At 49.5% G+C, this 23,020-nt stretch overlaps 8 non-coding genes across 8 annotated transcripts; all 8 read right to left on the bottom strand.

The window, feature by feature from the left end:
- Nucleotides 1-3,469: 3,469 nt before the first annotated feature.
- Nucleotides 3,470-3,543, bottom strand: Trnaa-agc (transfer RNA alanine (anticodon AGC)). The gene has a single exon. It is a non-coding gene; the product is annotated as a tRNA-Ala (tRNA).
- A 3,046-nt stretch (nt 3,544-6,589) lies between these two features.
- Trnaa-agc (transfer RNA alanine (anticodon AGC)) lies at nt 6,590-6,663 on the bottom strand. Its single transcript has one exon. It is a non-coding gene; the product is annotated as a tRNA-Ala (tRNA).
- Nucleotides 6,664-9,717: 3,054 nt separating this feature from the next.
- Nucleotides 9,718-9,791, bottom strand: Trnaa-agc (transfer RNA alanine (anticodon AGC)). Its single transcript has one exon. It is a non-coding gene; the product is annotated as a tRNA-Ala (tRNA).
- Nucleotides 9,792-11,278: 1,487 nt separating this feature from the next.
- On the bottom strand, nt 11,279-11,352 carry Trnaa-agc (transfer RNA alanine (anticodon AGC)). The gene has a single exon. It is a non-coding gene; the product is annotated as a tRNA-Ala (tRNA).
- Nucleotides 11,353-12,834: 1,482 nt separating this feature from the next.
- On the bottom strand, nt 12,835-12,908 carry Trnaa-agc (transfer RNA alanine (anticodon AGC)). The gene has a single exon. It is a non-coding gene; the product is annotated as a tRNA-Ala (tRNA).
- Nucleotides 12,909-14,401: 1,493 nt separating this feature from the next.
- Nucleotides 14,402-14,475, bottom strand: Trnaa-agc (transfer RNA alanine (anticodon AGC)). The gene has a single exon. It is a non-coding gene; the product is annotated as a tRNA-Ala (tRNA).
- Nucleotides 14,476-17,531: 3,056 nt separating this feature from the next.
- Nucleotides 17,532-17,605, bottom strand: Trnaa-agc (transfer RNA alanine (anticodon AGC)). The gene has a single exon. It is a non-coding gene; the product is annotated as a tRNA-Ala (tRNA).
- Nucleotides 17,606-22,193: 4,588 nt separating this feature from the next.
- Trnaa-agc (transfer RNA alanine (anticodon AGC)) lies at nt 22,194-22,269 on the bottom strand. Its single transcript has one exon. It is a non-coding gene; the product is annotated as a tRNA-Ala (tRNA).
- Between the last annotated feature and the right edge of the window lie 751 nt (nt 22,270-23,020).

Raw genomic sequence — 23,020 nt, forward strand, 5'->3', positions numbered from 1 at the left:
TCCATGAATTGATTGCTACGGCATCTGTTATCAGCAGTCACAACCAGCAACACCAGAAGCAGCCGACTGCACGCAAAGAATGGGAACGTGCAGTGGGATTTACGTGAACTCGGCGCAAGGCAGATCTTTCCGACGTAGGCTTGAGAATCTTATGGGAACATTTGTACTGTTTCTTAATTAAGTGTAGGTATGGGAGGAGGGTGCTTCCTGCGCACGAATAAAAGCACGCTTGACAATTGTGGATGCTAATCGTTCGCTTGTATCTGCCTAGACACCTCTGCTGGTTGGGAATTATTCCACTTGCATGGCAAGGTGCGCTTGTAGGTGTGTTAAAAATTCTGGAGGCGCTGGGTATCGATCCCAGTACCTCTCGCACGCTAAGCGAGCGCTCTACCATGTGAGCTACGCCCACCCCCCCGTTGACTAATAGTGCTACATACAGCCATATCAACGTCACAGACCCTTGCACTCCCATTATTCCGCAGACAAACGACACTTTCTATGTATCAGTGAGGGTGTCTTTCAGGTTTCGTGCATTCTGTATCGAATCGTAGTTGGCCACAATGAAAGTGGCACGCATAACGTCGAAAATAGAGTTCGGACACCGCTCTGAGTAAGACGAACGTGTTGTCCACTCTCTAGACTTCAATGACGTTATGCCGTGATAACTAAGACAGATCTGCACTCGATGACACCTCGATAACAGCCGGTCCCCACACTTACATCTGGCTCTCCTGATGACAGTATACATCATATCAGTCTGTGACGCTGGTTTTGCAACTTCTTGCGTGCCTTTATGTTCGCCGCGACCAACACTTACCATGCACTGACCACAAAACATGGAGGAGCCGGGGATTGAACTCGAGACCTTTCACACGCTAAGCGAACGATCTGCCAACTGAGCTACGGCTGCACACACGACCAAGTCTGGCTATTGTCCATTCTTTGCGACTCTGTTGTGCACGGGCACGATGGTTGGTTGGTTTGTAGCGGCGAACGTACCAGAGTACAAAGGCGCGGACACGTTCATATACACAAGAGTTCCAAGTAGTTCCGATGCTCTGGTATTACGAATGCAAATTCCGTCTGTTTTTAACGTCTTAAATTGAAAGGGCGGTCACAAATTGGTCCATTTCACTCCTTGTCGACAATCACACAGCACCTGAGGTAACAAGCACATCTCGAGCCCCATTGTGCTCTCCATTGTTCATGCCAACTCAGTGCCTCGCTCTTTGCTACTGTGTAAAACTCTTGTCGTCCAACTGCGAAACACTGGGACACGTCTTCATTGCACTGATATACTACGAAACGCTGCCCAAACTTGGCAATCACCCCTGCAGCCGACTTTTCCGACTTTCCACGACGCTCACGCTAGTGACAGCCTTATTTATAGTTTGACGTCGCGCCAAAGCAAATGAGCACATTTCGCCTACGGCTTAGGCCGCTCACCTAGTGTGGCTGCTCTGTGTCTGCAGGCAAGGAGGGGCTGCAAGCTTCCTGTGTTCGCACCTATATCACCTGTGCTTGCTTGTCAGAGACAGACTATCGCAAAACATACAACTCACTCCATGAATTGATTGCTACGGCATCTGTTATCAGCAGTCACAACCAGCAACACCAGTAGCAGCCGACTGCACGCAAAGAATGGGAACGTGCAGTGGGATTTACGTGAACTCGGCGCAAGGCAGATCTTTCCGACGTAGGCTTTAGAATCTTATGGGAACATTTGTACTGTTTCTAAATTAAGTGTAGGTGTGGGAGGAGGGTGCTTCCTGCGCACGAATAAAAGCACGCTTGACAATTGTGGATGCTAATCGTTCGCTTGTATCTGCCTAGACACCTCTGCTGCTTGGGAATTAATCCACTTGCATGGCAAGGTGCGCTTGTAGGTGTGTTAAAAATTCTGGAGGCGCTGGGTATCGATCCCAGTACCTCTCGCACGCTAAGCGACCGCTCTACCATCTGAGCTACGCCCACCCCCCCGTTGACTAATAGTGCTACATACAGCCATATCAACGTCACAGACCCTTGCACTCCCATTATTCCGCAGACAAACGACACTTTCTATGTATCAGTGAGGGTGTCTTTCAGGTTTCGTGCATTCTGTATCGAATCGTAGTTGGCCACAATGAAAGTGGCACGCATAACGTCGAAAATAGAGTTCGGACACCGCTCTGAGTAAGACGAACGTGTTGTCCACTCTCTAGACTTCAATGACGTTATGCCGTGATAACTAAGACAGATCTGCACTCGATGACACCTCGATAACAGCCGGTCCCCACACTTACATCTGGCTCTCCTGATGACAGTATACATCATATCAGTCTGTGACGCTGGTTTTGCAACTTCTTGCGTGCCTTTACGTTCGCCTTGTCCAACACTTACCATGCACTGACCACAAAACATGGAGGAGCCGGGGATTGAACCCGAGACCTTTCACAGACTAAGCGAACGATCTGCCAACTGAGCTACGGCTGCACACACGACCAAGCCTGGCTATTCTCCATTCTTTGCGACTCCGATGTGCACGGGCACGATGGTTGGTTGGTTTGTAGCGGCGAAGGTACCAGAGTACAAAGGCGCGGACACGTTCATATACACAAGAGTTCCAAGTAGTTCCGATGCTCTGGTATTACGATTGCAAATTCCGTCTGTTTTTAACGTCTTAAATTGAAAGGGCGTTCACAAATTGGTCCATTTCACTCCTTGTCGACAATCACACAGCACCTGAGGTAACAAGCACATCTCGAGCCCCATTGTGCTCTCCATTGTTCATGCCAACTCAGTGCCTCGCTCTTTGCTACTGTGTAAAACTCTTGTCGTCCAACTGCGAAACACTGGGACACGTCTTCATTGCACTGATATACTACGAAACGCTGCCCAAACTTGGCAATCACCCCTGCAGCCGACTTTTCCTACTTTACACGACGCTCACGCTAGTGACAGCCTTATTTATAGTTCGACGTCGCGCCAAAGCGAATGAGCACATTTCGCCTACGGCTTAGGCCGCTCTCCTAGTGTGGCTGCTCTGTGTCTGCAGGCAACGAGGGGCTGCAAGCTTCCTGTGTTCGCACCTATATCACCTGGGCCTGCTTGTCAGAGACAGACTATCGCAAAACATACAACTCACTCCATGAATTGATTGCTACGGCATCTGTTATCAGCAGTCACAACCAGCAACACCAGTAGCAGCCGACTGCACGCAAAGAATGGGAACGTGCAGTGGGATTTACGTGAACTCGGCGCAAGGCAGATCTTTCCGACGTAGGCTTGAGAATCTTATGGGAACATTTGTACTGTTTCTAAATTAAGTGTAGGTGTGGGAGGAGGGTGCTTCCTGCGCACGAATAAAAGCACGCTTGACAATTGTGGATGCTAATCGTTCGCTTGTATCTGCCTAGACACCTCTGCTGGTTGGGAATTATTCCACTTGCATGGCAAGGTGCGCTTGTAGGTGTGTTAAAAATTCTGGAGGCGCTGGGTATCGATCCCAGTACCTCTCGCACGCTAAGCGAGCGCTCTACCATCTGAGCTACGCCCACCCCCCCGTTGACTAATAGTGCTACATACAGCCATATCAACGTCACAGACCCTTGCACTCCCATTATTCCGCAGACAAACGACACTTTCTATGTATCAGTGAGGGTGTCTTTCAGGTTTCGTGCATTCTGTATCGAATCGTAGTTGGCCACAATGAAAGTGGCACGCATAACGTCGAAAATAGAGTTCGGACACAGCTCTGAGTAAGACGAACGTGTTGTCCACTCTCTAGACTTCAATGACGTTATGCCGTGATACCTAAGACAGATCTGCACTCGATGACACCTCGATAACAGCCGGTCCCCACACTTACATCTGGCTCTCCTGATGACAGTATACATCATATCAGTCTGTGACGCTGGTTTTGCAACTTCTTGCGTGCCTTTATGTTCGCCGCGAACAACACTTACCATGCACTGACCATAGAACATGGAGGTGCCGGGAATTGAACCCGAGACCTTTCACACGCTAAGCGAACGATCTGCCAACTGAGCTACGGCTGCACACACGACCAAGCCTGGCTATTCTCCATTCTTTGCGACTCTGATGTGCACGGGCACGATGGTTGGTTGGTTTGTAGCGGCGAAGGTACCAGAGTACAAAGGCGCGGACACGTTCATATACACAAGAGTTCCAAGTAGTTCCTATGCTCTGGTATTACGAATGCAAATTCCGTCTGTTTTTAACGTCTTAAATTGAAAGGGCGGTCACAAATTGGTCCATTTCACTCCTTGTCGACAATCACACAGCACCTGAGGTAACTAGCACATCTCGAGCCCCATTGTGCTCTCCATTGTTCATGCCAACTCAGTGCCTCGCTCTTTGCTACTGTGTAAAACTCTTGTCGTCCAACTGCGAAACACTGGGACACGTCTTCATTGCACTGATATACTACGAAACGCTGCCCAAACTTGGCAATCACCCCTGCAGCCGACTTTACACGACGCTCACGCAACGCTCACGCTAGTGACAGCCTTATTTATAGTTCGACGTCGCGCCAAAGCGAATGAGCACATTTCGCCTACGGCTTAGGCCGCTCTCCTAGTGTGGCTGCTCTGTGTCTGCAGGCAACGAGGGGCTGCAAGCTTCCTGTGATCGCACCTATATCACCTGTGCTTGCTTGTCAGAGACAGACTATCGCAAAACATACAACTCACTCCATGAATTGATTGCTACGGCATCTGTTATCAGCAGTCACAACCAGCAACACCAGTAGCAGCCGACTGCACGCAAAGAATGGGAACGTGCAGTGGGATTTACGTGAACTCGGCGCAAGGCAGATCTTTCCGACGTAGGCTTGAGAATCTTATGGGAACATTTGTACTGTTTCTAAATTAAGTGTAGGTGTGGGAGGAGGGTGCTTCCTGCGCATGGATAAAAGCACGCTTGACAATTGTGGATGCTAATCGTTCGCTTGTATCTGCCTAGACACCTCTGCTGGTTGGGAATTATTCCACTTGCATGGCAAGGTGCGCTTGTAGGTGTGTTAAAAATTCTGGAGGCGCTGGGTATCGATCCCAGTACCTCTCGCACGCTAAGCGAGCGCTCTATCATGTAAGCTACGCCCACCCCCCCGTTGACTAATAGTGCTACATACAGCCATATCAACGTCACAGACCCTTGCACTCCCATTATTCCGCAGACAAACGACACTTTCTATGTATCAGTGAGGGTGTCTTTCAGGTTTCGTGCATTCTGTATCGAATCGTAGTTGGCCACAATGAAAGTGGCACGCATAACGTCGAAAATAGAGTTCGGACACCGCTCTGAGTAAGACGAACGTGTTGTCCACTCTCTAGACTTCAATGACGTTATGCCGTGATACCTAAGACAGATCTGCACTCGATGACACCTCGGTAACAGCCGGTCCCCACACTTACATGTGGCTCTCCTGATGACAGTATACATCATATCAGTCTGTGACGCTGGTTTTGCAACTTCTTGCGTGTCTTTATGTTCGCCGCGACCAACACTTACCATGCACTGACCACAAAACATGGAGGAGCCGGGGATTGAACCCGAGGCTTTCACACGCTAAGCGAACGATCTGCCAACTGAGCTACGGCTGCACACACGACCAAGCCTGGCTATTCTCCATTCTTTGCGAATCTGATGTGCACGGGCACGATGGTTGGTTGGTTTGTAGCGGCGAAGGTACCAGAGTACAAAGGCGCGGACACGTTCATATACACAAGAGTTCCAAGTAGTTCCGATGCTCTGGTATTACGAATGCAAATTCCGTCTGTTTTTAACGTCTTAAATTGAAAGGGCGGTCACAAATTGGTCCACTTCACTCCTTGTCGACAATCACACAGCACCTGAGGTAACAAGCACATCTCGAGCCCCATTGTGCTCTCCATTGTTCATGCCAACTCAGTGCCTCGCTCTTTGCTACTGTGTAAAACTCTTGTCGTCCAACTGCGAAACACTGGGACACGTCTTCATTGCACTGATATACTACGAAACGCTGCCCAAACTTGGCAATCACCCCTGCAGCCGACTTTACGCGACGCTCACGCTAGTGACAGCCTTATTTATAGTTCGACGTCGCGCCAAACGAATGAGCACATTTCGCCTACGGCTTAGGCCGCTCTCCTAGTGTGGCTGCTCTGTGTCTGCAGGCAACGAGGGGCTGCAAGCTTCCTGTGTTCGCACCTATATCACCTGTGCTTGCTTGTCAGAGACAGACTATCGCAAAACATACAACTCACACCATGAATTGATTGCTACGGCATCTGTTATCAGCAGTCACAACCAGCAACACCAGTAGCAGCCGACTGCACAAAAAGAATGGGAACGTGCAGTGGGATTTACGTGAACTCGGCGCAAGGCAGATCTTTCCGACGTAGGCTTGAGAATCTTATGGGAACATTTGTACTGTTTCTAAATTAAGTGTAGGTGTGGGAGAGGGGGCTTCCTGAGCACGAATAAAAGCACGCTTGACAATTGTGGATGCTAATCGTTCGCTTGTATCTGCCTAGACACCTCTGCTGGTTGGGAATTATTCCACTTGCATGGCAAGGTGCGCTTGTAGGTGTGTTAAAAATTCTGGAGGCGCTGGGTATCGATCCCAGTACCTCTCGCACGCTAAGCGAGCGCTCTACCATCTGAGCTACGCCCACCCCCCGTTGAATAACAGTGCTACATACAGCCATATCAACGTCACAGACCCATGCACTCCCATTATTCCGCAGACAAACGACACTTTCTATGTATCAGTGAGGGTGTCTTTCAGGTTTCGTGCATTCAGTATCGAATCGTAGTTGGCCACAATGAAAGTGGCACGCATAACGTCGAAAATAGAGTTCGGACACCGCTCTGAGTAAGACGAACGTGTTGTCCACTCTCTAGACTTCAATGACGTTATGCCGTGATACCTAAGACAGATCTGCACTCGATGACACCTCGGTAACAGCCGGTCCCCACACTTACATGTGGCTCTCCTGATGACAGTATACATCATATCAGTCTGTGACGCTGGTTTTGCAACTTCTTGCGTGCCTTTATGTTCGCCGCGACCAACACTTACCATGCACTGACCAAAAAACATTGAGGAGCCGGGGATTGAACCCGAGACCTTTCACACGCTAAGCGAACGATCTGCCAACTGAGCTACGGCTGCACACACAACCAAGCATGGCTATTCTCCATTCTTTGCGACTCTGATGTGGACGGGCACGACGGTTGGTTGGTTTGTAGCGGCGAAGGTACCAGAGTACAAAGGCGCGGACACGTTCATATACACAAGAGTTCCAAGTAGTTCCGATGCTCTGGTATTATGAATGCAAATTCCGTCTGTTTTTAACGTCTTAAATTGAAAGGGCGGTCACAAATTGGTCCATTTCACTCCTTGTCGACAATCACACAGCACCTGAGGTAACAAGCACATCTCGAGCCCCATTGTGCTCTCCATTGTTCATGCCAACTCAGTGCCTCGCTCTTTGCTACTGTGTAAAACTCTTGTCGTCCAACTGCGAAACACTGGGACACGTCTTCATTGCACTGATATACTACGAAACGCTGCCCAAACTTGGCAATCACCCATGCAGCCGACTTTTCCGACTTTACACGACGCTCACGCTAGTGACAGCCTTATTTATAGTTTGACGTCGCGCCAAAGCGAATGAGCACATTTCGCCTACGGCTTAGGCCGCTCTCCTAGTGTGGCTGCTCTGTGTCTGCAGGCAACGAGGGGCTGCAAGCTTCCTGTGTTCGCACCTATATCACCTGTGCTTGCTTGTCAGAGACAGACTATCGCAAAACATACAACTCACTCCATGAATTGATTGCTACGGCATCTGTTATCAGCAGTCACAACCAGCAACACCAGTAGCAGCCGACTGCACGCAAAGAATGGGAACGTGCAGTGGGATTTACGTGAACTCGGCGCAAGGCAGATCTTTCCGACGTAGGCTTGAGAATCTTATGGGAACATTTGTACTGTTTCTAAATTAAGTGTAGGTGTGGGAGGAGGGTGCTTCCTGCGCACGAATAAAAGCACGCTTGACAATTGTGGATGCTAATCGTTCGCTTGTATCTGCCTAGACACCTCTGCTGGTTGGGAATTATTCCACTTGCATGGCAAGGTGCGCTTGTAGGTGTGTTAAAAATTCTGGAGGCGCTGGGTATCGATCCCAGTACCTCTCGCACGCTAAGCGAGCGCTCTACCATGTGAGCTACGCCCACCCCCCGTTGAATAATAGTGCTACATACAGCCATATCAACGTCACAGACCCTTGCACTCCCATTATTCCGCAGACAAACGACACTTTCTATGTATCAGTGAGGGTGTCTTTCAGGTTTCGTGCATTCAGTATCGAATCGTAGTTGGCCACAATGAAAGTGGCACGCATAACGTCGAAAATAGAGTTCGGACACCGCTCTGAGTAAGACGAACGTGTTGTCCACTCTCTAGACTTCAATGACGTTATGCCGTGATACCTAAGACAGATCTGCACTCGATGACACCTCGGTAACAGCCGGTCCCCACACTTACATGTGGCTCTCCTGATGACAGTATACATCATATCAGTCTGTGACGCTGGTTTTGCAACTTCTTGCGTGCCTTTATGTTCGCCGCGACCAACACTTACCATGCACTGACCAAAAAACATTGAGGAGCCGGGGATTGAACCCGAGACCTTTCACACGCTAAGCGAACGATCTGCCAACTGAGCTACGGCTGCACACACAACCAAGCATGGCTATTCTCCATTCTTTGCGACTCTGATGTGGACGGGCACGACGGTTGGTTGGTTTGTAGCGGCGAAGGTACCAGAGTACAAAGGCGCGGACACGTTCATATACACAAGAGTTCCAAGTAGTTCCGATGCTCTGGTATTATGAATGCAAATTCCGTCTGTTTTTAACGTCTTAAATTGAAAGGGCGGTCACAAATTGGTCCATTTCACTCCTTGTCGACAATCACACAGCACCTGAGGTAACAAGCACATCTCGAGCCCCATTGTGCTCTCCATTGTTCATGCCAACTCAGTGCCTCGCTCTTTGCTACTGTGTAAAACTCTTGTCGTCCAACTGCGAAACACTGGGACACGTCTTCATTGCACTGATATACTACGAAACGCTGCCCAAACTTGGCAATCACCCATGCAGCCGACTTTTCCGACTTTACACGACGCTCACGCTAGTGACAGCCTTATTTATAGTTTGACGTCGCGCCAAAGCGAATGAGCACATTTCGCCTACGGCTTAGGCCGCTCTCCTAGTGTGGCTGCTCTGTGTCTGCAGGCAACGAGGGGCTGCAAGCTTCCTGTGTTCGCACCTATATCACCTGTGCTTGCTTGTCAGAGACAGACTATCGCAAAACATACAACTCACTCCATGAATTGATTGCTACGGCATCTGTTATCAGCAGTCACAACCAGCAACACCAGTAGCAGCCGACTGCACGCAAAGAATGGGAACGTGCAGTGGGATTTACGTGAACTCGGCGCAAGGCAGATCTTTCCGACGTAGGCTTGAGAATCTTATGGGAACATTTGTACTGTTTCTAAATTAAGTGTAGGTGTGGGAGGAGGGTGCTTCCTGCGCACGAATAAAAGCACGCTTGACAATTGTGGATGCTAATCGTTCGCTTGTATCTGCCTAGACACCTCTGCTGGTTGGGAATTATTCCACTTGCATGGCAAGGTGCGCTTGTAGGTGTGTTAAAAATTCTGGAGGCGCTGGGTATCGATCCCAGTACCTCTCGCACGCTAAGCGAGCGCTCTACCATCTGAGCTACGCCCACCCCCCCGTTGACTAATAGTGCTACATACAGCCATATCAACGTCACAGACCCTTGCACTCCCATTATTCCGCAGACAAACGACACTTTCTATGTATCAGTGAGGGTGTCTTTCAGGTTTCGTGCATTCTGTATCGAATCGTAGTTGGCCACAATGAAAGTGGCACGCATAACGTCGAAAATAGAGTTCGGACACCGCTCTGAGTAAGACGAACGTGTTGTCCACTCTCTAGACTTCAATGACGTTATGCCGTGATACCTAAGACAGATCTGCACTCGATGACACCTCGATAACAGCCGGTCCCCACACTTACATCTGGCACTCCTGATGACACTATACATCATATCAGTCTGTGACGCTGATTTTGCAACTTCTTGCGTGCCTTTATGTTCGCCGCGACCAACACTTACCATGCACTGACCACAAAACATGGAGGAGCCGGGGATTGAACCCGAGACCATTCATACGCTAAGCGAACGATCTGCCAACTGAGCTACGGCTGCACACACGACCAAGCCTGGCTATTCTCCATTCTTTGCGACTCTGTTGTGCACGGGCACGATGGTTGGTTTGTAGCGGCGAAGGTACCAGAGTACAAAGGCGCGGACACGTTCATATACACAAGAGTTCCAAGTAGTTCCGATGCTCTGGTATTACGAATGCAAATTCCGTCTGTTTTTAACGTCTTAAATTGAAAGGGCGGTCACAAATTGGTCCATTTCACTCCTTGTCGACAATCACACAGCACCTGAGGTAACAAGCACATCTCGAGCCCCATTGTGCTCTCCATTGTTCATGCCAACTCAGTGCCTCGCTCTTTGCTACTGTGTAAAACTCTTGTCGTCCAACTGCGAAACACTGGGACACGTCTTCATTGCACTGATATACTACGAAACGCTGCCCAAACTTGGCAATCACCCCTGCAGCCGACTTTTCCGACTTTACACGACGCTCACGCTAGTGACAGCCTTATCTATAGTTCGACCTCGCGCCAAAGCGAATGAGCACATTTCGCCTACGGCTTAGGCCGCTCGCCTAGTGTGGCTGCTCTGTGTCTGCAGGCAACGAGGGGCTGCAAGCTTCCTGTGTTCGCACCTATATCACCTGTGCTTGCTTGTCAGAGACAGACTATCGCAAAACATACAACTCACTCCATGTATTGGTTGCTACGGCATCTGTTATCAGCAGTCACAACCAGCAACACCAGTAGCAGCCGACTGCACGCAAAGAATGGGAACGTGCAGTGGGATTTACGTGAACTCGGCGCAAGGCAGATCTTTCCGACGTAGGCTTGAGAATCTTAGGGGAACATTTGTACTGTTTCTAAATTAAGTGTAGGTGTGGGAGGAGGGTGCTTCCTGAGCACGAATAAAAGCACGCTTGACAATTGTGGATGCTAATCGTTCGCTTGTATCTGCCTAGACACCTCTGCTGGTTGGGAATTATTCCACTTGCATGGCAAGGTTTGCTTGTAGGTGTGTTAAAAATTCTGGAGGCGCTGGGTATCGATCCCAGTACCTCTCGCACGCTAAGCGAGCGCTCTACCATCTGAGCTACGCCCACCCCCTCGTTGACTAACAGTGCTACATACAGCCATATCAACGTCACAGACCCTTGCACTCCCATTATTCCGCAGACAAACGACACTTTCTATGTATCAGTGAGGGTGTCTTTCAGGTTTGGTGCATTCTGTATCGAATCGTAGTTGGCCACAATGAAAGTGGCACGCATAACGTCGAAAATAGAGTTCGGACACCGCTCTGAGTAAGACGAACGTGTTGTCCACTCTGTAGACTTCAATGACGTTGTGCCGTGATACCTAAGACAGATCTGCACTCGATGACACCTCGATAACAGCCGGTCCCCACACTTACATCTGGCTCTCCTGATGACACTATACATCATATCAGTCTGTGACGCTGGTTTTGCAACTTCTTGCGTGCCTTTATGTTCGCCGCGACCAACACTTACCATGCACTGACCACAAAACATGGAGGAGCCGGGGATTGAACCCGAGACCTTTCACAAGCTAAGCGAACGATCTGCCAGCTGAGCTACGGCTGCACACACGACCAAGCCTGGCTATTCTCCATTCTTTGCGACTCTGATGTGCACGGGCACGATGGTTGGTTGGTTTGTAGCGGCGAAGGTACCAGAGTACAAAGGCGCGGACACGTTCATATACACAAGAGTTCCAAGTAGTTCCGATGCTCTGGTATTACGAATGCAAATTCCGTGTGTTTTTAACGTCTTAAATTGAAAGGGCGGTCACAAATTGGTCCATTTCACTCCTTGTCGACAATCACACAGCACCTGAGGTAACAAGCACATCTCGAGCCACATTGTGCTCTCCATTGCTCATGCCAACTCAGTGCCTCGCTCTTTGCTACTGTGTAAAACTCTTGTCGTCCAACTGCGAAACACTGGGACACGTCTTCATTGCACTGATATACTACGAAACGCTGCCCAAACTTGGCAATCACCCCTGTAGCCGACTTTCCACGACGCTCACGCTAGTGACAACCTTATTTATAGTTCGACGTCGCGCCAAAGCGAATGAGCACATTTCGCCTACGGCTTAGGCCGCTCTCCTAGTGTGGCTGCTCTGTGTCTGCAGGCAACGAGGGGCTGCAAGCTTCCTGTGTTCGCACCTATATCACCTGTGCTTGCTTGTCAGAGACGGACTATCGCAAAACATACAACTCACTCCATGAATTGATTGCTACGGCATCTGTTATCAGCAGTCACAACCAGCAACACCAGTAGCTGCCGACTGCACGCAAAGAATGGGAACGAGCAGTGGGATTTACGTGAACTCGGCGCAAGGCAGATCTTTCCGACGTAGGCTTGAGAATCTTATGGGAACATTTGTACTGTTTCTAAATTAAGTGTAGGTATGGGAGGAGGGTGCTTCCTGAGCACGAATAAAAGCACGCTTGACAATTGTGGATGCTAATCATTCGCTTGTATCTGCTTAGACACCTCTGCTGGTTGGGAATTATTCCACTTGCATGGCAAGGTGCGCTTGTAGGTGTGTTAAAAATTCTGGAGGCGCTGGGTATCGATCCCAGTACCTCTCGCACGCTAAGCGAGCGCTCTACCATCTGAGCTACGCCCACCCCCCCGTTGACTAATAGTGCTACATACAGCCATATCAACGTCACAGACCCTTGCACTCCCATTATTCCGCAGACAAACGACACTTTCTATGTATCAGTGAGGGTGTCTTTCAGGTTTCGTGCATTCTGTATCGAATCGTAGTTGGCCACAATGAAAGTGGCACGCATAACGTCGAAAATAGAGTTCGGACACCGCTCTGAGTAAGACGAACGTGTTGTCCACTCTCTAGACTTCAATGACGTTATGCCGTGATACCTAAGACAGATCTGCACTCGATGACACCTCGATAACAGCCGGTCCCCACACTTACATCTGGCTCTCCTGATGACAGTATACATCATATCAGTCTGTGACGCTGGTTTTGCAACTTCTTGCGTGCCTTTATGTTCGCCGCGACCAACACTTACCATGCACTGACCACAAAACATGGAGGAGCCGGGGATTGAACCCGAGACCTTTCACACGCTAAGCGAACGATCTGCCAACTGAGCTACGGCTGCACACACGACCAAGCCTGGCTTTTCTCCATTATTTGCGACTCTGTTGTGCACGGGCACGATGGTTGGTTGGTTTGTAGCGGCGAAGGTACCAGAGTACAAAGGCGCGGACACGTTCATATACACAAGAGTTCCAAGTAGTTCCGATGCTCTGGTATTACGAATGCAAATTCCGTCTGTTTTTAACGTCTTAAATTGAAAGGGCGGTCACAAATTGGTCCATTTCACTCCTTGTCGACAATCACACAGCACCTGAGGTAACAAGCACATCTCGAGCCCCATTGTGCTCTCCATTGTTCATGCCAACTCAGTGCATCGCTCTTTGCTACTGTGTAAAACTCTTGTCGTCCAACTGCGAAACACTGGGACACGTCTTCATTGCACTGATATACTACGAAACGCTGCCCAAACTTGGCAATCACCCCTGCAGCCGACTTTACACGACGCTCAAGCAACGCTCACGCTAGTGACAGCCTTATTTATAGTTCGACGTCGCGCCAAAGCGAATGAGCACATTTCGCCTACGGCTTAGGCCGCTCTCCTAGTGTGGCTGCTCTGTGTCTGCAGGCAACGAGGGGCTGCAAGCTTCCTGTGTTCGCACCTATATAACCTGTGCTTGCTTGTCAGAGACAGACTATCGCAAAACATACAACTCACTCCATGAATTGATTGCTATGGCATCTGTTATCAGCAGTCACAACCAGCAACACCAGTAGCAGCCGACTGCACGCAAAGAATGGGAACGTGCAGTGGGATTTACGTGAACTCGGCGCAAGGCAGACCTTTCCGACGTAGGCTTGAGAATCTTATGGGAACATTTGTACTGTTTCTAAATTAAGTGTAGGTGTGGGAGGAGGGTGCTTCCTGCGCACGAATAAAAGCACGCTTGACAATTGTGGATGCTAATCGTTCGCTTGTATCTGCCTAGACACCTCTGCTGGTTGGGAATTATTCCACTTGCATGGCAAGGTGCGCTTGTAGGTGTGTTAAAAATTCTGGAGGCGCTGGGTATCGATCCCAGTACCTCTCGCACGCTAAGCGAGCGCTCTACCATCTGAGCTACGCCCACCCCCCGTTGACTAATAGTGCTACATACAGCCATATCAACGTCACAGACCCTTGCACTCCCATTATTCCGCAGACAAACGACACTTTCTATGTATCAGTGAGGGTGTCTTTCAGGTTTCGTGCATTCTGTATCGAATCGTAGTTGGCCACAATGAAAGTGGCACGCATAACGTCGAAAATAGAGTTCGGACACCGCTCTGAGTAAGACGAACGTGTTGTCCACTCTCTAGACTTCAATGACGTTATGCCGTGATACCTAAGACAGATCTGCACTCGATGACACCTCGATAACAGCCGGTCCCCACACTTACATCTGGCTCTCCTGATGACAGTATACATCATATCAGTCTGTGACGCTGGTTTTGCAACTTCTTGCGTGCCTTTATGTTCGCCGCGACCAACACTTACCATGCACTGACCACAAAACATGGAGGAGCCGGGGATTGAACCCGAGACCTTTCACACGCTAAGCGAACGATCTGCCAACTGAGCTACGGCTGCACACACGATCGAGCCTGGCTATTCTCCATTATTTGCAACTCTGTTGTGCACGGGCACGATGGTTGGTTGGTTTGTAGCGGCGAAGGTACCAGAGTACAAAGGCGCGGACACGTTCATATACACAAGAGTTCCAAGTAGTTCCGATGCTCTGGTATTACGAATGCAAATTCCGTCTGTTTCTAACGTCTTAAATTGAAAGGGCGGTCACAAATTGGTCCATTTCACTCCTTGTCGACAATCACACAGCACCTGAGGTAACAAGCACATCTCGAGCCCCATTGTGCTCTCCATTGCTCATGCCAACTCAGTGCCTCGCTCTTTGCTACTGTGTAAAACTCTTGTCGTCCAACTGCGAAACACTGGGACACGTCTTCATTGCACTGATATACTACGAAACGCTGCCCAAACTTGGCAATCACCCCTGCAGCCGACTTTACACGACGCTCAAGCAACGCTCACGCTAGTGACAGCCTTATTTATAGTTCGACGTCGCGCCAAAGCGAATGAGCACATTTCGCCTACGGCTTAGGCCGCTCTCCTAGTGTGGCTGCTCTGTGTCTGCAGGCAACGAGGGGCTGCAAGCTTCCTGTGTTCGCACCTATATCACCTGTGCTTGCTTGTCAGAGACAGACTATCGCAAAACATACAACTCACTCCATGAATTGATTGCTACGGCATCTGTTATCAGCAGTCACAACCAGCAACACCAGTAGCAGCCGACTGCACGCAAAGAATGGGAACGTGCAGTGGGATTTACGTCAACTCGGCGCAAGGCAGATCTTTCCGACGTAGGCTTGAGAATCTTATGGGAACATTTGTACTGTTTCTAAATTAAGTGTAGGTGTGGGAGGAGGGTGCTTCCTGCGCACGAATAAAAGCACGCTTGACAATTGTGGATGCTAATCGTTCGCTTGTATCTGCCTAGACACCTCTGCTGGTTGGGAATTATTCCACTTGCATGATAAGGTTCGCTTGTAGGTGTGTATAAAATTCTGGAGGCGCTGGGTATCGATCCCAGTACCTCTCGCACGCTAAGCGACCGCTCTACCATCTGAGCTACGCCCACCCCCCCGTTGACTAATAGTGCTACATACAGCCATATCAACGTCACAGACCCTTGCACTCCCATTATTCCGCAGACAAACGACACGTTCTATGTATCAGTGAGGGTGTCTTTCAGGTTTCGTGCATTCTGTATCGAATCGTAGTTGGCCACATGAAAGTGGCACGCATAACGTCGAAAATAGAGTTCGGACTCCGCTCTGAGTAAGACGAACGTGTTGTCCACTCTCTAGACTTCAATGACGTTATGCCGTGATACCTAAGACAGATCTGCACTCGATGACACCTCGATAACAGCCGGTCCCCACACTTACATCTGGCTCTCCTGATGACAGTATACATCATATCAGTCTGTGACGCTGGTTTTGCAACTTCTTGCGTGCCTTTATGTTCGCCGCGACCAACACATACCATGCACTGACCACAAAACATGGAGGAGCCGGGGATTGAACCCGAGACCTTTCACACGCTAAGCGAACGATCTGCCAACTGAGCTACGGCTGCACACACAACCAAGCCTGGCTATTCTCCATTCTTTGCGACTCTGTTGTGCACGGGCACGATGGTTGGTTGGTTTGTAGCGGCGAAGGTACCAGAGTACAAAGGCGCGGACACGTTCATATACACAAGAGTTCCAAGTAGTTCCGATGCTCTGGTATTACGAATGCAAATTCCGTCTGTTATTAACGTCTTAAATTGAAAGGGCGGTCACAAATTGGTCCATTTCACTCCTTGTCGACAATCACACAGCACCTGAGGTAACAAGCACATCTCGAGCCCCATTGTGCTCTCCATTGTTCATGCCAACTCAGTGCATCGCTCTTTGCTACTGTGTAAAACTCTTGTCGTCCAACTGCGAAACACTGGGACACGTCTTCATTGCACTGATATACTACGAAACGCTGCCCAAACTTGGCAATCACCCCTGCAGCCGACTTTACACGACGCTCAAGCAACGCTTACGCTAGTGACAGCCTTATTTATAGTTCGACGTCGCGCCAAAGCGAATGAGCACATTTCGCCTACGGCTTAGGCCGCTCTCCTAGTGTGGCTGCTCTGTGTCGCAGGCAACGAGGGGCTGCAAGCTTCCTGTGTTCGCACCTATATCACCTGTGCTTGCTTGTCAGAGACAGACTATCGCAAAACATACAACTCACTCCATGAATTGATTGCTACGGCATCTGTTATCAGCAGTCACAACCAGCAACACCAGTAGCAGCCGACTGCACGCAAAGAATGGGACGTGCAGTGGGATTTACGTGAACTCGGCGCAAGGCAGATCTTTCCGACGTAGGCTTGAGAATCTTATGGGAACATTTGTACTGTTTCTAAATTAAGTGTAGGTGTGGGAGGAGGGTGCTTCCTGCGCACGAATAAAAGCACGCTTGACAATTGTGGATGCTAATCGTTCGCTTGTATCTGCCTAGACACCTCTGCTGGTTGGGAATTATTCCACTTGCATGGCAAGGTGCGCTTGTAGGTGTGTTAAAAATTCTGGAGGCGCTGGGTATCGATCCCAGTACCTCTCGCACGCTAAGCGAGAGCTCTACCATCTGAGCTACGCCCACCCCCCCGTTGACTAATAGTGCTACATACAGCCATATCAACGTCACAGACCCTTGCACTCCCATTATTCCGCAGACAAACGACACTTTCTATGTATCAGTGAGGGTGTCTTTCAGGTTTCGTGCATTCTGTATCGAATCGTAGTTGGCCACAATGAAAGTGGCACGCATAACGTCGAAAATAGAGTTCGGACACCGCTCTGAGTAAGACGAACGTGTTGTCCACTCTCTAGACTTCAATGACGTTATGCCGTGATACGTAAGACAGATCTGCACTCGATGACACCTCGATAACAGTCGGTCCCCACACTTACATCTGGCTCTCCTGATGACAGTATACATCATATCAGTCTGTGGCGCTGGTTTTGCAACTTCTTGCGTGCCTTTATGTTCGCCGCGACCAACACTTACCATGCACTGACCACAAAACATGGAGGAGCCGGGGATTGAACCCGAGACCTTTCACACGCTATGCGAACGATCTGCCAACTGAGCTACGGCTGCACACATGACCAAACCTGGCTATTCTCCATTCTTTGCGACTCTGATGTGCACGGGCACGATGGTTGGTTGGTTTGTAGCGGCGAACGTACCAGAGTACAAAGGCGCGGACACGTTCATATACACAAGAGTTCCAAGTAGTTCCGATGCTCTGGTATTACGAATGCAAATTCCGTCTGTTTTTAACGTCTTAAATTGAAAGGGCGGTCACAAATTGGTCCATTTCACTCCTTGTCGACAATCACACAGCACCTGAGGTAACAAGCACATCTCGAGCCCCATTGTGCTCTCCATTGTTCATGCCAACTCAGTGCATCGCTCTTTGCTACTGTGTAAAACTCTTGTCGTCCAACTGCGAAACACTGGGACACGTCTTCATTGCACTGATATACTACGAAACGCTGCCCAAACTTGGCAATCACCCCTGCAGCCGACTTTTCCGACTTTACACGACGCTCACGCTAGTGACAGCCTTATTTATAGTTCGACGTCGCGCCAAAGCGAATGAGCACATTTCGCCTACGGCTTAGGCCGCTCTCCTAGTGTGGCTGCTCTGTGTCTGCAGGCAACGAGGGGCTGCAAGCTTCCTGTGTTCGCACCTATATCACCTGTGCTTGCTTGTCAGAGACAGACTATCGCAAAACATACAACTCACTCCATGAATTGATTGCTACGGCATCTGTTATCAGCAGTCACAACCAGCAACACCAGTAGCAGCCGACTGCACGCAAAGAATGGGTACGTGCAGTGGGATTTACGTGAACTCGGCGCAAGGCAGATCTTTCCGACGTAGGCTTGAGAATCTTATGGGAACATTTGTACTGTTTCTAAATTAAGTGTAGGTGTGGGAGGAGGGTGCTTCCTGCGCACGAATAAAAGCACGCTTGACAATTGTGGATGCTAATCGTTCGCTTGTATCTGCCTAGACACCTCTGCTGGTTGGGAATTATTCCACTTGCATGGCAAGGTGCGCTTGTAGGTGTGTTAAAAATTCTGGAGGCGCTGGGTATCGATCCCAGTACCTCTCGCACGCTAAGCTCTACTACCATCTGAGCTACGCCCACCCCCCCGTTGACTAATAGTGCTACATACAGCCATATCAACGTCACAGACCCTTGCACTCCCATTATTCCGCAGACAAACGACACTTTCTATGTATCAGTGAGGGTGTCTTTCAGGTTTCGTGCATTCTGTATCGAATCGTAGTTGGCCACAATGAAAGTGGCACGCATAACGTCGAAAATAGAGTTCGGACACCGCTCTGAGTAAGACGAACGTGTTGTCCACTCTCTAGACTTCAATGACGTTATGCCGTGATACCTAAGACAGATCTGCACTCGATGACACCTCGATAACAGCCGGTCCCCACACTTACATCTGGCTCTCCTGATGACACTATACATCATATCAGTCTGTGACGCTGGTTTTGCAACTTCTTGCGTGCCTTTATGTTCGCCGCGACCAACACTTACCATGCAACATGGAGGAGCCGGGGATTGAACCCGAGACCTTTCACACGCTAAGCGAACGACCTGCCAACTGAGCTACGGCTGCACACACGACCAAGCCTGGCTATTCTCCATTCTTTGCGTCTCTGTTGTGCACGGGCACGATGGTTGGTTGGTTTGTAGCGGCGAAGGTACCAGAGTACAAAGGCGCGGACACGTTCATATACACAAGAGTTCCAAGTAGTTCCGATGCTCTGGTATTACGAATGCAAATTCCGTCTGTTTTTAACGTCTTAAATTGAAAGGGCGGTCACAAATTGGTCCATTTCACTCCTTGTCGACAATCACACAGCACCTGAGGTAACAAGCACATCTCGAGCCCCATTGTGCTCTCCATTGTTCATGCCAACTCAGTGCATCGCTCTTTGCTACTGTGTAAAACTCTTGTCGTCCAACTGCGAAACACTGGGACACGTCTTCATTGCACTGATATACTACGAAACGCTGCCCAAACTTGGCAATCACCCCTGCAGCCGACTTTACACGACGCTCAAGCAACGCTCACGCTAGTGACAGCCTTATTTATAGTTCGACGTCGCGCCAAAGCGAATGAGCACATTTCGCCTACGGCTTAGGCCGCTCTCCTAGTGTGGCTGCTCTGTGTCTGCAGGCAACGAGGGGCTGCAAGCTTCCTGTGTTCGCACCTATATCACCTGTGCTTGCTTGTCAGAGACAGACTATCGCAAAACATACAACTCACTCCATGAATTGATTGCTACGGCATCTGTTATCAGCAGTCACAACCAGCAACACCAGTAGCAGCCGACTGCACGCAAAGAATGGGAACGTGCAGTGGGATTTACGTCAACTCGGCGCAAGGCAGATCTTTCCGACGTAGGCTTGAGAATCTTATGGGAACATTTGTACTGTTTCTAAATTAAGTGTAGGTGTGGGAGGAGGGTGCTTCCTGCGCACGAATAAAAGCACGCTTGACAATTGTGGATGCTAATCGTTCGCTTGTATCTGCCTAGACACCTCTGCTGGTTGGGAATTATTCCACTTGCATGGCAAGGTTCGCTTGTAGGTGTGTATAAAATTCTGGAGGCGCTGGGTATCGATCCCAGTACCTCTCTCACGCTAAGCGAGCGCTCTACCATCTGAGCAACGCCCACCCGTCCGTTGACTAATAGTGCTACATACAGCCATATCAACGTCACAGACCCTTGCACTCCCATTATTCCGCAGACAAACGACACTTTCTATGTATCAGTGAGGGTGTCTTTCAGGTTTCGTGCATTCTGTATCGAATCGTAGTTGGCCACAATGAAAGTGGCACGCATAACGTCGAAAATAGAGTTCGGACACCGCTCTGAGTAAGACGAACGTGTTGTCCACTCTCTAGACTTCAATGACGTTATGCCGTGATACCTAAGACAGATCTGCACTCGATGACACCTCGATAACAGCCGGTCCCCACACTTACATCTGGCTCTCCTGATGACAGTATACATCATATCAGTCTGTGACGCTGGTTTTGCAACTTCTTGCGTGCCTTTATGTTCGCCGCGACCAACACTTACCATGCACTGACCACAAAACATGGAGGAGACGGGGATTGAACCCGAGACCTTTCACACGCTAAGCGAACGATCTGCCAACTGAGCTACGGCTGCACACACGACCAAGCCTGGCTATTCTCCATTCTTTGCGACTCTGATGTGCACGGGCACGATGGTTGGTTGGTTTGTAGCGGCGAAGGTACCAGAGTACAAAGGCGCGGACACGTTCATATACACAAGAGTTCCAAGTAGTTCCGATGCTCTGGTATTACGAATGCAAATTCCGTCTGTTTTTAACGTCTTAAATTGAAAGGGCTGTCACAAATTGGTCCATTTCACTCCTTGTCGACAATCACACAGCACCTGAGGTAACAAGCACATCTCGAGCCCCATTGTGCTCTCCATTGTTCATGCCAACTCAGTGCATCGCTCTTTGCTACTGTGTAAAACTCTTGTCGTCCAACTGCGAAACACTGGGACACGTCTTCATTGCACTGATATACTACGAAACGCTCCCCAAACTTGGCAATCACCCATGCAGCCGACTTTTCCGACTTTACACGACGCTCACGCTAGTGACAGCCTTATTTATAGTTCGACGTCGCGCCAAAGCGAATGAGCACATTTCGCCTACGGCTTAGGCCGCTCTCCTAGTGTGGCTGCTCTGTGTCTGCAGGCAACGAGGGGCTGCAAGCTTCCTGTGTTCGCACCTATATAACCTGTGCTTGCTTGTCAGAGACAGACTATCGCAAAACATACAACTCACTCCATGAATTGATTGCTACGGCATCTGTTATCAGCAGTCACAACCAGCAACACCAGTAGCAGCCGACTGCACGCAAAGAATGGGAACGTGCAGTGGGATTTACGTCAACTCGGCGCAAGGCAGATCTTTCCGACGTAGGCTTGAGAATCTTATGGGAACATTTGTACTGTTCCTAAATTAAGTGTAGGTGTGGGAGGAGGGTGCTTCCTTGACAATTGTGGATGCTAATCGTTCGCTTGTATCTGCCTAGACACCTCTGCTGCTTGGGAATTATTCCACTTGCATGGCAAGGTGCGCTTGTAGGTGTGTTAAAAATTCTGGAGGCGCTGGGTATCGATCCCAGTACCTCTCGCACGCTAAGCGAGCGCTCTACCATCTGAGCTACGCCCACTCCCCCCTTGACTAATAGTGCTACATACAGCCATATCAACGTCACAGACCCTTGCACTCCCATTATTCCGCAGACAAACGACACTTTCTATGTATCAGTGAGGGTGTCTTTCAGGTTTCGTGCATTCTGTATCGAATCGTAGTTGGCCACAATGAAAGTGGCACGCATAACGTCGAAAATAGAGTTCGGACACCGCTCTGAGTAAGACGAACGTGTTGTCCACTCTCTAGACTTCAATGACATTATGCCGTGATACCTAAGACAGATCTGCACTCGATGACACCTCGATAACAGCCGGTCCCCACACTTACATCTGGCTCTCCTGATGACAGTATAAATCATATCAGTCTGTGACGCTGGTTTAGTAACTTCTTGCGTGCCTTTATGTTCGCCGCGACCAACACTTACCATGCACTGACCACAAAACATGGAGGAGCCGGGGATTGAACCCGAGACCTTTCTCACGCTAAGCGAACGATCTGCCAACTGAGCTACGGCTGCACACACGACCAAGCCTGGCTATTCTCCATTCTTTGCGACTCTGTTGTGCACGGGCACGATGGTTGGTTGGTTTGTAGCGGCGAAGGTACCAGAGTACAAAGGCGCGGACCCGTTCATATACACAAGAGTTCCAAGTAGTTCCGATGCTCTGGTATTACGAATGCAAATTCCGTCTGTTTTTAACGTCTTAAATTGAAAGGGCGGTCACAAATTGGTCCATTTCACTCCTTGTCGACAATCACACAGCACCTGA

The sequence above is a fragment of the Schistocerca gregaria genome, chromosome 11 (genome assembly GCF_023897955.1).
Source record: "Schistocerca gregaria isolate iqSchGreg1 chromosome 11, iqSchGreg1.2, whole genome shotgun sequence".
NCBI lineage: Eukaryota > Metazoa > Arthropoda > Insecta > Orthoptera > Acrididae > Schistocerca > Schistocerca gregaria.